Here is a 14,516-nt window from a genome sequence, read left to right on the forward strand (position 1 = left end):
GATACCAGCATTCAGATCTTCCTTGCCGCTGCTGTTCACCCTTGAAGAGTCTGCTAGAGGCTTCGTGGAGGAGGGTGATAGGCATCTGGTTCAATTGAGGGCTGGGAATGACAGGAGCTCCTGAGCTTGGGTAGAGCTGGAGGTAGAGGTAGGATTTTAGCTGGTGGCTGCTGCAGAGCTGAGGCAGAGGCTGGGCGAGTCGTGTTGTGTGAAACCCATATGGACCCATGAGCTGTGTCCCCAGCTGGAAGGAGCCCTGTGGGTAAACTGAATCAACACTGGCTGGGGCTGCTGAGCTGGCTTGAGCAGGGAGCAGGTTTGTACTGGTCTTCAGGCATAAGGTTACGGTGGGGTCTGGAACTGGTACTGGGATAAGCTTATGTTTGGCAGCAGTGGGCTCCTCTGCCTGGATTTCTGCCAGAGGCCAGCTGGGATTTGGGTTAGAATTTAGCTGTTCAGCTGGTTTCATTGAGGATTACGTTGTATAGTATTGGGTGATATTTTTAAAGACACTCAGCTAAACGTCCTTTAACTTGAAGAGGGCAAAGTTATTTCTCCCCATTGGTCCCCATAACTTCTGAGAGAGCTGTTTTCCTGTCCTCTCAAGGCAGAGCCCAGATGTCCAAGATACACATCTCCTGTGAGCACAGGACCATGTGGGTGCAACTTTCCCTGCTCTCCTGGGCAGGGGTATGGACAGATGCAGAGACACAGAGCCTGAAGTTGATTTAATCTGTACCTGCCTCTGTAACTACGCCTGGCTTCCTCTGACCCAAATTACCTAACTCAGCTGGTATTTCCTTCCTCATATTCCTTCCCTTACATCTATGCATCTCACCTGCTGTAGTTTAACTGGCTGCAGTGGGGGAGTTGGGGAAACTGTGTGGTAACGTAGTGCCCACCTCTGCCCTTCTCCCTGCCTGGCTTAGAGAGACACTGTGTAAATGGAATTTTTAACATCAAAAGTTTCAATTACAGCAGGAAATGTCAGGCTGACAGAGTGCGACTGTTCCAGGTTTCCCATAAGGAATACTCCCACCCCTACTGTTTACCCATATGGAAAAAACAACCTCCGATGGTATTTTTTTAAGTTCTCAGGTAAACGGAGCTGAATGGTATCATCACATGCACGGCAGGCTTTCTGCAGGAGATGAAAAAGTGTAAATCATAGCACAGGGTCCAGAGCCTCTACAGTGCCTTTTTCATGAAAGAAAATCCCGGGATACAGGCTAAGTGGAATGGGGGCTGTTTGAGAGGCAGCTTAACCTCTAGCAAGTTAGCAGTCTTGGGGAAAGAGGAACAGGATGGAAATGTTGATTTGGGAGCAGGAGATCCTATGGAGAGCTGCATACAGAGTGGCATGTATGCATAACACCAGAGAAGGTGGGTTGCAGGAGAGCCTTACTGGGGTGCTTTCTAGGAGATGCGAGTTGTCAGTGCAATTACTGACAGAGCTGTGCAACTTCAGGAAGAGCCTGGCTCTGTCTTCTTGGTACTATCTCTGAGGTAGCTGAGACAGAAATAAGGTTTCCCCTTCATCTTCTCTTCCAGAGGCTGAATGAATCTGATTCTCTCAGCCTTTCATTGGTCATCATGAACTCCGGCTCCTAATCAACTTCATTGCTCTCTCCTTGATTCATCCAGAAAGTGTATCCCCAACATGTCTTGCAGGTCACTAAGCAGTATCAAGCTCAGCTTTTATTGGAACAAATATAAGACTTTTACCACGGCCCTAGAGATCTCCAATGGTCTTGGGTCTTGCTTCATAGTACAGAGCCACTGCTGAGATGGATGATACAGCCAGTTCACTCACTGCCACTCCTGCAGGGACTCCATCATTTGCCTCAAGCAGGAACAGGCCATGATTTTAATGACAGCATTCAACCTGTGGGATTGTCTTGGACACACTAGTTCGTGAAATCACAACTGGGGCTTCCAAAAAAGCCTGGAAAACCTCAGTGGTCAAATTAATTCAGTAAATGTGGTAAGGAATTTGGCACTTAAGTCACCTGGCTCTTCAGGATAATTCAGTGCATCCCAAAATCAGGCTCAGTCAGCATATTGTCCAGCAGAAGAATTGTTGCTGTTGAGTTTTTCAGAAGCATTTGAGCTCTCCAAGTCTGCTCAACAAACTGCTTCCTAATGGGAAGTGTCTGTCTTCATGTGTGCTGTACGTATAGATTGGCACTTATTTACAGGAGGGAAGTTTTGAGTGAGGTCACTTGGTAATCTCAGGTGAAACCTCATTGTGTTTCTCTGCAGAACAACACAAGATCATAGCAAAATACAGCATGTTTTGCAGACATGGTGATGCAGTGCTTCTGGATAGGGCAAGTGGGAACACAAGAATTTAATTTAATAGAAAACGGTGAGGTTTCGAAATGTGTTTTTATTCCATAGGAAGATGAAAGCAAGGCCTCTTGAAATGTTTCATGAAATGAAAATGAAAGGGAAGGAGAACTTTTTAAAAATAGCTATTAGCTTGTAGGTTAAGGAATTCGCCTGGGCAGAGGGAGCTGCGTGTGGAACTTGCTGCCCTCTATCAAACAGAGCAGGATTTTATACCTGCATCCCGTGTGTGAGCCTGGTTAGAAGTGAAGAGGGCTCTGTCCTCAGCAGGACTCAGGAACATTTGGGATGGGTTGTATTCACAGCGTTACTTGGGCATATGGAAAGGGAAGAAAGCTACATGTCAGCAAGCAAATCCAGCCATGGGTTTGTCCATGACCACTGTCCTCAGCAACTCAGCTCAGCTCTGGCTCGCATGCTAGTAGGAGGACCCTCTAATAGACAGAGGAACAGGACGAAGGACATGAGACAGGGTGAGAGAAGGCATGCACTGAAATCATTATCTCCAAATACAAATTTAGCAGATGTCAAGGGTTTTTTTCTTTTTTTTTTTTGAGAAGCTTATTAGCTATGGAAAAAAATATAACACTATTCCCCATGATGTAAATCTGTATAGATTTAAATTGATGGGAAAAATTTGCAACTTATGTAAACAGGCATAGCTCTGTGAAGTCAGTGGAGTCACACCAAATTATATCAGCTAAGGATATAACCCATCATTTTTAATGGTATCATTCTTCCATATAAGTAAAGGCAAGGAAATGGGGGTATGTGAGGGAGAAAATGAAGAAAAAAGCACAGCACGTGATTTACAAAATCTTGTCCATCACTTTTCTCAACCTCTTTACGGAAAACATCTGCATGTTACAAAACACTTTGATGTCTACCATACGAACTCTGGGCTCTCCTATCTGCTGAATGGTACATTCACAGGGCATTGCTTCTCTGATGTCAGCTGCCCTCACTGGGAACAGGCAAGCCGAATATTGCTCTGAGCAGCTGAACATACACCACCTGCTGATTCCAGTGAGTTCATTCGCTTGTCTGCAAATATAAAATATTGAAAAGGTCGCAATTATTGTTCCTGTGGAGATATTAAAGTTTAGAAGCTGCCTCTAATGACTGATGTACAGTAGTAGAGCGTGATCTTTCTGTGGAAAATTGATGGCTACTACAAGATCAACTTTGTGTGGGTAAAATAAATAACATCTTACTCTTAGGAGATAATGCATGATGTTTGGTTAACCAGTGGTGTCAAATCCAGGGGGAATATACCCGTAATTATACCAGGGAACCATGTAGCTTTCTAAGTTCAGAAATCTGCTGAGTGAAACACCGGTAATGCAGGAGACCAGCAGACATGTTTGCAAAGGTCCCTGATGGGGCTTTATGTCTCCATGTAAGAACTTGGCTAACCAGTTCTGCTTCAAGCCTTTGCGTTAGCGCAGCACCGCCAGTGCAAATGTGGCGGTCTTCATGTTCTTGTTGCTTGCTGGAGGTGTAGGAACAGCAGCAGGTTTCCTCTCCTAGGATCAGTCATAAAAGGCAGCTTAGAACAAGGCAAAATGGGTGGGCAAGGAGCAACGGATGCACACAAGGCCAATTGTATGTGTAAAACAACTGTACTTTTAATTTGTTGCAGCAGCTCAGCATCTGACCTCTCACTTGGGATAGGATTCCTTTGGCTGTTTGTGGACATGTACAGCTGATCTAGAGCTAAATGGTCTTTGCAGCTGTCAGGGAGTGATACCGATCTCATCCGAAGGGAGACATCTGCTGTAGGCCAGGTGATTTACTCCTCAGAGGTGCCTACTCACTCCATTAACTCTGGTGGGAGGTAAATCACAGAATCACAGAATAGTAGGGGTTGGAAGGGACCTCTGTGGGTCATCTAGTCCAACCCTCCCGCCGAAGCAGGGTCACCTACAGCAGGCTGCAGAGGACCTTGTCCAGGCGGGTCTTGAATATCTCTAGAGAAGGAGACTCCACAACCTCCCTGGGCAGCCTGTTCCAGTGCTCTGTCACCCTCAGAGGGAAGAAGTTCTTCCTCATGTTCAGACGGAACTTCCTGTGCCTCGGTTTGTGCCCATTGCCCCATGTCCTGTCACCGGGCACCACTGAAAAGAGCTTGGCCCCATCCTCCTGACACCCACCCTTCAGATATTTATAAGTATTTATAAGGTCCCCTTGCAGCCTTCTCTTCTTCAGGCTGAACAAGCCCAGCTCCCTCAGCCTCTCCTTGTAGGAGAGATGTTCCAGTCCCCTCATCATCCTTGTAGCCCTCTGCTGGACTCTCTCCAGTAGCTCTTCATCTTTCTTGAACTAGGGAGCCCAGAACTGGACACAGTACTCCAGATGAGGCCTCACCAGGGCAGTGTAGAGGGGAAGGAGAACCTCCCTCGTCCTGCTGGCCACACTCTTCTTGATGCACCCCAGGATCCCATTGGCCTTCTTGGCAACCAGGGCACACTGCTGGCTCATGGTTAACTTGTCGTCCACCACGACACCCAGGTCCCTCTCCGCAGAGCTGCTCTCCAGCAGGTCCACCCCAAGCCTGTACTGGTGCATGAGGTTGTTCCTCCCCAGGTGCAGGACCCTGCATTTGGCTTTGTTGAACCTCATCAGGTTCCTCTCTGCCCAGCTTTCCAGCCTATCCAGGTCACGCTGAATGGCAGCACAATCTTCTGGTGTGTCTACCACACCTCCCAGTTTGGTGTCATCAGCAAACTTGCTGAGGGTACATTCTAACTCTTCATCCAGGTCGTTGATGAAGAAGATAAACAAGACTGGGCCCAGTACTGACCCCTGGGGGACACCACTTGTTACCAGCCTCCACCTAGACTCAGCGCCGCTGATGACAACCCTCTGAGTTCTGCCATTCAGCCAGTTCTCTATCCACTTCACCGACCACTCATCCAGCCCACACTTCCTCAGCTTCCCTAGGAGGATGTCATGGGAGACTGTGTCGAAAGCCTTGCTGAAGTCCAGGTGGACAACATCCACGGCTCTCCCTTCGTCTACCCAGCCAGTCATGTCATTGTAGAAAGCTATTAGATTGATCAAGCATGATTTCCCCTTGGTGAATCCATGCGGACTACTGCTGATAACCTTCTTTTCTTCCACTTGCTTGATGATGGCCTCCAGGATAAGCTGCTCCATCACCTTTCCCGGGATGGAGGTGAGACTGACCGGCCTGTGGTTCCCTGGGTCCTCCTTCTTGCCCTTTTTGATGATTGGAGTGACATTGGCCTTTCTCCAGTCCTCAGGCACCTCTCCTGTCCTCCAGGACCTCTCAAAGATGATGGAGAGTGGCTCAGCAATGACATCCGCCAGCTCTCTCAGCACTCGTGGGTGCATTCCATCGGGGCCTATGGATTTGTGGACGTACAGATCGCTTAAGCGATCCCTCACACAGTCCTCCTTGACCAAGGGAAAGTCGTCCTCTTTGTAGGCTTCTTCTCTTACCTCTGGTGCCTGGGATTCCTGAGGGCCAGTCTTAGCACTGAAGACTGAAGCAAAGAAGGCATTCAGTAGCTCTGCCTTCTCCGCTTCAATGTGGCTGAGCAGATGTAGATACCAACATTGTTGGCAGTTAGGTGAGAAAAAACCACCCATCCTTTGCTGCAAGGCAAGTGGTGATCAGGCTGGCTCCTAGGGAAAAACAGCAGGTCGATGAGTGAAGGGTCAGTCAGGCAAAGCTTCTTGAAGCCCTGCTGACCTCTCTCCAGCCTAGCCCAGTAAGTAACAGAATGGTGCATGTGGAGAACTCGTCCTGAAATACTCAGTTACCTTTTGCCAGCTGCCAAGCTAGTGCCAGGTGTGACTGTTTCTAGGTTGTGTTTGGAGACAGTTGTGTTGGAAAAGGCAAAGACAGCCTCTTGGTATGGCTGGAAGTGGTCGGCATTGGACAATTTGTGAAAAATCCCATTCACTGTTCCCTGCCAAACCCCATCTCTCCAGCGGAGCCAAATTTTAGCAATGACATCAGTGATGATGTGCATTAAGTTTCGCTAAAGCAACAGAGCACTATGGACGGACTTGTCCCAGAGGGAGAATATTCCCTTTTGATCTGCTCTGCAGGTCCTTTGCCCTCAATGTGTGGATCTGTACACCTCGCTTCTTCCACACACTGACATCAGTGGAAACTCCACGTTTAGACAGGTGCAAACTGTGTGGTACTGAGATGCATCAGAGTGATAAGGGCTCTGAACTGCTAAGTGATGAGGAAAATTCCTCTTCCTGCTCCTACCCCACTGTTTAATTTTGTGTTACCTAGCAGGAGAGGATAATTCTGTGATGTATCCTTTTCTGAGATCACGGAGTTTTCTGTTTAGTGACATTCACCATATCAATATGTCTCATTTGAAGAGTTCAATTAGTAATTTGTGAAACTAATCAGCAAGATATTAGAGGCCTAGTGCAATGACGTGCTTCTGAAGTGATCTTATGAAGGACTTGTAATGTAAGCTATCATATCAGATAGGCTAATAATAAAGCAAACTGGTTCATTCAAAAGAAAATAGTCTTTCTCAGGTTAACATCCTCTGCCATAATTATGGCACTTTAGCAGGGCTGCACTGTACAAAGTCAGTGAGCAAAGGCGAATTTTTTTTTGACGGGGATGGCAATAGCTTATAGGTTGCAATTAGGGATGTATGAGGCAGGGTCACTATTTTTGTGTAACTGAAGTTCTGTGGAACTCTTAAGGCTACATCTGGACTGCAGTTGGGTCAGAAGATCCTAGCGCAAGTCGCTGTGGCTGGGCTAGCTTCAAATTCCAGACTTTTGGTGCCAGGTGCACTTACATCATCAGACAAAAGAATGCCCATGTTGTCCAGCAGATATGCCCACTGCTCTTTGCAAATCCTCCAGCTTACACTGAGAGCCCCCTCAGTCTGGGCTTGGGGAGGGGCAAGTGTAGTTGATCCCCTAGTACATTTGGCCAAAACTTTCCTTGCTCCAGATTGCCTGACTTAGGCATGGGTGCAGTTTAGTGTGCACTTTGGTCCAAGACAGTCCTTCAAAAAGGTCCTGAGCTCAGCTCTTCCTCAGTGCAAATACGGAAACTTTGAGCCTACGCAGCAGCCAGGCTAGCAGCCAGAATTGTGGACAGAAAGCAGGTAAGTCACAGGGCTGGACACACTTGAACTGTTTTGATTCCCACTCATTACACAGTGACGTAGAAATAGCCTTGGATTATATTTTAAAACTGTTTAGCCCTGACCCACATCCCAGTGAAGTCAATGAGATGTTTGCCAGTGACTGAAATGGGCTCTGGAACAGGCCTGCAATGTTACTAGTTCCTTCAAATGCTTCCTTCACCTGTAGGATGAAAGTTCTTCTCCTGAGTCAATGGGCCTCCTTACTTCTTCCTCCCCTCTCAGTTTCCATGGGCCCCTAGCATGGGAGACTCAGCCTTATTCATCTTTGTATTTCCATGTCTCTGAATCAGGCAGGTTCTGGGTATGTTCCACATAGAAGCCTGTTATCTTTTCAAGTGGCAAAAAAGAGGGGATTTTTCCCTAGTCACATAGTTTTTCCACAGAAATGTATTCATGAGAGTTAAACTTGCCCAAACTATGTTAATGTATGTGGTTGGCTTCTGTGCCAAATTTCATTGTGAATAAGACGCAAAATAAAAGGGCTCTTGTGTCTCCCTTTCCTCCTCCCTGAATCCCTCCCATAATTTTTGAGTTCATAAGCCCATTTTGTATGCGAATCAGATCAGGAGAGGAAAGGCAGGGGTATTACTGTTTCTTTTAAACTGTGCCTTTGCTTTAAACTATTGATAGACACATGAAAGTTATGACTGAACCAAGAAGAGGCTAATATGATGGGGCTGGATCTTATAGTTGGTGTAGATCAGAATAATTCCATTTGTCCTAAGTGAACGTTGCTAATTTACACCAAAGGAGGGGGCAGCCTTAGCTCATTAGGGGCTCTGTTCATTGCTGCTTTGTTATTCTAAGGCGTTTTCATTTAACAAGAGAAACGGTGTCTCTTTTTAATACAGATGTCAGGACTTCACCTTGACAGCCTCCTTCCAGAGTATGCACCGTGGATTACCACAGCGCACGCAAAACATTGGTTGAGTTTAGGCAGCTCTGTTAGCCAGATGGCAATGAAACCTTCATAATACAAGCTGTAGCTATTATGAGCGATTTCTCTTCGGTGCATGTCCTGACAAGCTGCTGTTAGTAAGTTTCAGTGTATTTCTGTTAATGTTACCTACCTATTTTCATTCCTGTATGCTGTCACACGGAGCTGGTTGGCGTGGTCTTGGGAACTGGGCTTCGAGGCTCCTCCCTGTGAAAGCTGCCAGCTCATTTATTTGTTTCTTTCCGGTGGTTCAAGCTGGTGCGTTATTCAGAAACTTCTGAAAGAGTGGGGTTGGGTAAACCTCTGATTCAGTTTGTCTGAAAGCACCCTTGGAGTCCTCCTCCACGTCTTGCCCTCCTGTGACTCTGAAATAGGCTTGATGAGGCTAATTTGGAGCCCGTTTCTGAGAAATCATCCGTGCTTCTGTTGGAAATTTCCCTCAACTTGAAGGTCCCTGTCCTTTCTTGCAGAACTGCGATACTAGTTTGGGCCCTGGCTCTCCCTGGTCTTTGTTTCTCAGTCTTAGAGGTCAGAAGTGCAGGAGGAGAGGGGCACAAACACAGCGTGAGTTGTGAGGTGTGAAGGTGAGGTGGCGAGAAGATGGCTTGTGTTTTATCCTTATCCCAGCATTACTTTGCAGGGGCAGTGGCTGCTGGTCCAAATTATGTTCTCCTGATGGCTGCTCAGTTTTGCAAAGCCTGTTAACTTTGCAAATGGTGGCAAGGATATGGGAGTCTGAAAGAAGCTCTGAGTACTCGCTGCTTTTGATCTTGCCAGTGTTGTCTCCCTGTGTTTAGCAACAGAAAGAGCTGTGGAACAGGAGCTGCTCTAGGCTGTTGGCCGGTGGTTTAATCCTTCTGGGATGAGGTGGTTTGACTGATAGCTGTAGGCTCTCCTCAGCCCACCTTTGCCCTGTAGGAAAGATGCTGATGCTGCTGCAGCTACACAGGAGTCTGCACACAGCCAACAGCATAGATCGTGAGTTGTCCCTGTGGATGGAGCACACTTATACATGCCTGGGCCGAAAGGACAGTGACAGCAATGTGCTAAGTGGTTACATGCAACTGGAAATACTTGGTATCTAAGTGTCATTCCTGACAAGACATTTAGTTTTCCGAGGTCATTTATACTACGTAAGATTAACAAATGAACTAAAGAAGCTCTTTGTAGAACATACTTTCAGCAAACCAGTTCAGTTGGTTTGTCGGTTTATAGCACTTCTTATATGAACTGCCTGAATGCTGAGAGTTGTTTTTTTTTTATATGACAGTAGTCATGTTAGCATCCAAAAAAGTGTAATCTTGAGTTTGGCTTTAGAAATCCTGAGATTTTAGTACGCAGAGCTGGATGGAAGTTGCCTTCTGGTTTTTGCATCAGAGGCTCTCAGGCCCTTGCATTCACAGAGGATGAAAACTGACTTTAAATCAGAGATGAGGTTCTTAGGTACGTAAATTATTTTAGTGGAAAGTCACTGTATGTAGTACTACTCACTATAAAATTGTAGGAGTTGGCCATTTTGGAGAAATCGGCCAACACCTGGTATCTGGAGAAATTATTCGCAATACAAGGAGAGACGTTTGTTCCTGTGCAGCTGAATATGTAGCAGACAGATCTAAATTACTCTTTGCAAATATTTTGTTACAGTGGTGGGTGCAAGACCCTTATGGAATGGATGCTGCAAAAATAAGAGAGCACCCAGAAGCTCTTTGGCTGGACTAGCCTCCTGCAGCATCCCCAGAATCCCTCTGTAACTTCACCACACGAGCCAAGGTGCAGTCCCCAAAGGGCAAGATGTCCTTTGGAAAGAGCTTGATGGCTTTCATTTCAGCTGCTACTTTTTGGAGAGGAAGAGATAGGAGTGACTGCATGGTAGCTGTTTTGTAATGGGTAGCCTAAGAAATTTCCATCACAGTTGCAATCTGCTTAGGTGGACCTGTGTTCTCTCCCAGCCTGTGAAGAGAAACCAAGTGTCTGGCAGGCAATAACTAGATTATTTCAGAAACTCCTTGCTCTCCTTTCAAGGAAGTGCTTTTTGCTGTGATATGAGACTACTCAGTCCTGCAGACTTTTTCAGTTGGCCTTGGCTCTAATCACCAGTGTTCCTGTCCTTTCCTACGAGGGGGCTTGCTTTCACATCTCAGATGTTTATACTGAAGTCAGCCAGGTACTCATCCAAAGGAACCAGTGTCTTGGGCTCTGATTCAAACCCTGAGCTGTGCCCAGGAGAATGGCCCAGGTGACCCACTCACCCACCCACCTCTGGGTGTTCAGGAAATATGGCAAGGCTTTGGGTAGCATGTTTACAGTACATTTGCCAGCTGCAGTGGGAGAAGGGTTTTCTTTGCAGTTGTACGTAAATTGTTGTGGAAATGGGGAGCAGTGATGTTCTTGTTTCAAGAATTGTCGTGAATGCTTGGTTTTGAGGCCAACCATTCAGCTCCAGTTATCTCCATGAATCAAGATGGTTATCTCTGTAAATTATTGCAGTGTGTCTCAGGTATTTGAAGGTGGTGCTTCCTATCTGTGGGAAAAATAAAAAAAAAAAAGAAAAAAGAATCAATGTTTGTTTCCCAAACTATCAAAAGCTTATTAGCCTCAGGCAGATCTTTTTATCTGCAAGGAATAAAGCAATTATGTCCAGATCCTCGGCCAGTACAAATCAGTTTAATGCCCTTGGCCCATTGTTATTTCTCATGCAGGTTCTCTTGAGTGGGATTTAGGCTGTGTTTAAGCATATCCATTCTTCATGTGTCCAGTTCGAAGCTTAGCAGAACAACCATTAGTCCTGGCTCTTGGAGGTCTTGCACTGGTTGCCACCCTTGTCTCCAGTGCCTACAGAGTTGATGGAGTAAGGTTGTGAGCCTTTTGTCAAGTAGCCAAGTGAGACGATTCCTTTGAAGGATCAGTGGAGAAATGGGAGCTCAAAAGGTGAAGAAGAAGGTAGTGAAGCTGAATTCAGGTGACCCCAGGTGTAAGTAGCAGGCATATATGTTCCTCTCAGTATTGCAAGGCTGATGCAGTTTTATCTGATGTTTAGGCAGAACTTCACCCAAGCCAGCATGTGCCCTGGGGGACTGCTGAATGTTTAGGCTTCCCAGCTTCCCTGCTTCCCGGCTGAATGGACTGGTGGTCTGGCAAAGTGCAGTATGTCTCCAGAAAATCTGGTTGCCACATGAAATCGGCAATGTTTTCCTCCCAGAATAAAACCTACATCTTCCACTTGCATTTGGCTAGATTGACTAAGAGCCATAGAGTTAAAAATCATAACGTTCATAGAGATGCAGACTCCTTTGCCAAGATTCATGACAAGAAGACAGTAAAGGAGGCCAGCTCCCACTGTTTCGGGGTTACTGGCAGAGCAGGGCCTTCTTCCACTCCCAAGGGGACAGCTATGCTAGCCAGGAGCAGTGGTGGCACCAGGCGAGGAGGTGAGGATGGGGGACCCGAAGGCCATAGGTGCATCGGGTGCTGGCAGCCCTGCCCGCACTCCCTGGTGCCCAGGAGGAAACCTGACTGAGCCAGTCGAAATCCCTCTGGCAGCTCCCAGCTCCGTGGAGTCCTCCTCCATCTCCCCCGAGCAGGATCCTGCCTTCTAGCCAGGGCAAACCCTCATGTATCCACAGGTGATTTCTTTGGGGATGGGGGTATCAAATCAAAGCAGGTTGGCCCTTCTGGCTGAGAAGGTCAGGTTACTGCAGTTCTCCCTGACACTTTTGCCTTTTTTATTTTAAGGGCGTGGTATATTTTGTAAGTTTTATGTTTATCAAGAAGTTGATTGTGTAAATAAAATTGCGGCTTTGTGTGCCAAATAGCTGGGTTATGATTTCCTGGAGGAGAGCCAAGACCGTGTGTGGGAGCATGCCAATGTTAATATGTTCACTTTGCTAAGAAATATGGCATGTGTGAAGCAGTGAGGGAGGATGCTCTTCGAGCAGTGGTGCTGGTTAACCCTTCCCTGGCACGACCGTCTCCATGCTTATGCCAGGCTTCCCCCAGTAGTGTTTCACAAACAATTTGTGCATTCACGGGCAGAAGGGGCTGAGGTTCTCATGGGCCTTCCTGGAGCCTGGCCAAATGAACATGGGCTTCACAAGGCTCGAGATGCCACCCCGATTTGCCTCCCATGGCGGGAGCTCGTGTTTTCTTGAACCAGCATCTGAAGGCTGCATCGAACAAACCTCAGAGGGGCCTCTGAGAGAGGCCAGGTCAGGCACGTGCCTGGGGATGCCGGGCAGGGAAAAGGGCCTTGGGCTAAAAGAGAATAAACTCCCTGACTGTAATGACTTTATTCCCTATTTACTACTAAGTGCTATCCAAAAGTTTACCCTGTTTCTATCCTGCAGAGGCAGCCAGAGTTTTTCTGCAGTGGCTCTTCGAATAGCAGCTGAATCACTAAACAGTTTGAGAGTAGTTTCTCTGTGGGGTGTTGCTGCAGAGGGGAAGCCTCATGTCACTGAAGGCAACAGGAGCATTACTACCAGGCTTCGACAGTGCCAGAATTATGCTCTGGTTGCTTGTTTTGTTACTTTTCCCCTGCAAATCATGCAGGTCTTGTCTCAGAGCAGCTCGCATATCCTTCCACTCCTCCTTAGGTCATCATATTCTGGAAGTATGTGAAACGAATGCAGAAAATATAACCTCTTGCTTTCCACCAAAAAGGAAATCATGAGTCGGCTACTTCTGCAGACAAAGTCCCGAGGATGCATGAAAGGACTTCATTTTGCCAAACAGCAGGGAGTAGAGTTAGCCATGTTACATTGGGGAGGGGGTGGGGAGCCTGTGTGCATGGGGAATTCTTGCAACTCAGACAAAAATAGTGACTTCCATTATTTACCTACCTGAGCCGGAAACTTGCTTGCATTTCAGGCATTTATTGTAATTCCTCACATAGCTGGGGATGATAAGCGCCGCTAACTAGTCATTGCATGCTGACTGAAAATGATAGTTAATGTATACCATCTACCCAAACAACTCTCTTCTTTAACCCTTTCAATCTTGCTAGGTTTGGGTGGTTTTTTCAGACACTATTGCTGCTGAGCAGTCTCACCTCAACCCTCCGTCTTTATAAAATTCAGTTTAGTGGAACTCTTTGATCGCAACCTAATCTATATGGGAGATTTCTCAGAGCAGTTCACACGTCTAAGGTACAATGACAGTTATGGCTCAAATTTCAAAGGAATCAAAAGGAACGATTTGGCCGACTTCCACTAAATGTCACTGAAATTTGGATGCAGAGCTTCTATGTGTTCCTTGAGTAGGCTGGATACTGTGGTTTGAGCCTATTAACGACCCTGAGCCATAGCCCGTTGCAGTCAGTGGAATTCATTTCTTCGTGCACTATTTTGTATTATCTAGGCCTAAATGCTGAGGAAGCAAAAGGGCTTTGCTCTTGGGGGAGCGTATGGGAGAGGAAGTTCCCACCTAAGGGTTAGAGTTTAGGCAAAGGGAGCTTACCTTTTCTGGCTGTGCTCATGCATATATCCATGTCTTCCTGCAGCCATCCCGTCTCCCTGCAGCCCTTGTGACTTTGCTGTGTGCAGGAGCATGCTTGGCTGTCCCGGGTGCCTGGTCCCACGTGTGCTGTCCTCCCAGCAGCATGTGGCATGGGTTGCCTGGACTGGTGTGCCCCTGGGCTTCATATGGCACACCGAGCTCTAGACCTGAGGTCACCGCTGAAATGCCTGATAGAAACACTTACTAATTTAAATTCATGGGGGAAGAGAGAGAAAGAGTTTGCAGTTGGGCTCCTGCCCAAAGCTGTTTGCACCGGGATGGTGCATCACATGACTCCCAGAAGGCTCTTGTTCTGGGGATTTGGCAGCATCAAAGGTACAAGGTGCATATTGATGTTTGGTACCAACGTTGTATAAACGCTACTTGCGCAAGCCTAGCAACTTATTTTACAAGATGTGAGGAAAGACACATCTTTTTCCAAGGGTAGGATTTAGGCCTAACTGCAATATCTTCCCAGCCATGATACAATAACAGTACTTAGCAGGCATGTATTTCTTAACATCATCAAAGCAATGTACAAGCAGCAACTAATTAATCCTCACAACACCCCTGTG

At 46.8% G+C, this 14,516-nt stretch overlaps 1 long non-coding RNA gene across 1 annotated transcript; it reads right to left on the reverse strand.

The window, feature by feature from the left end:
* Nucleotides 1-2,425: 2,425 nt before the first annotated feature.
* Nucleotides 2,426-14,194, reverse strand: LOC142360524 (uncharacterized). The gene is made up of 3 exons (XR_012763122.1): nt 13,903-14,194; nt 8,582-10,969; nt 2,426-3,393 (listed from the first exon to the last, which is right to left on the reverse strand). It is a non-coding gene; the product is annotated as an uncharacterized LOC142360524 (long non-coding RNA).
* Nucleotides 14,195-14,516: the final 322 nt, after the last annotated feature.

This window comes from Opisthocomus hoazin, chromosome 2 (genome assembly GCF_030867145.1).
Source record: "Opisthocomus hoazin isolate bOpiHoa1 chromosome 2, bOpiHoa1.hap1, whole genome shotgun sequence".
Lineage (NCBI taxonomy): Eukaryota > Metazoa > Chordata > Aves > Opisthocomiformes > Opisthocomidae > Opisthocomus > Opisthocomus hoazin.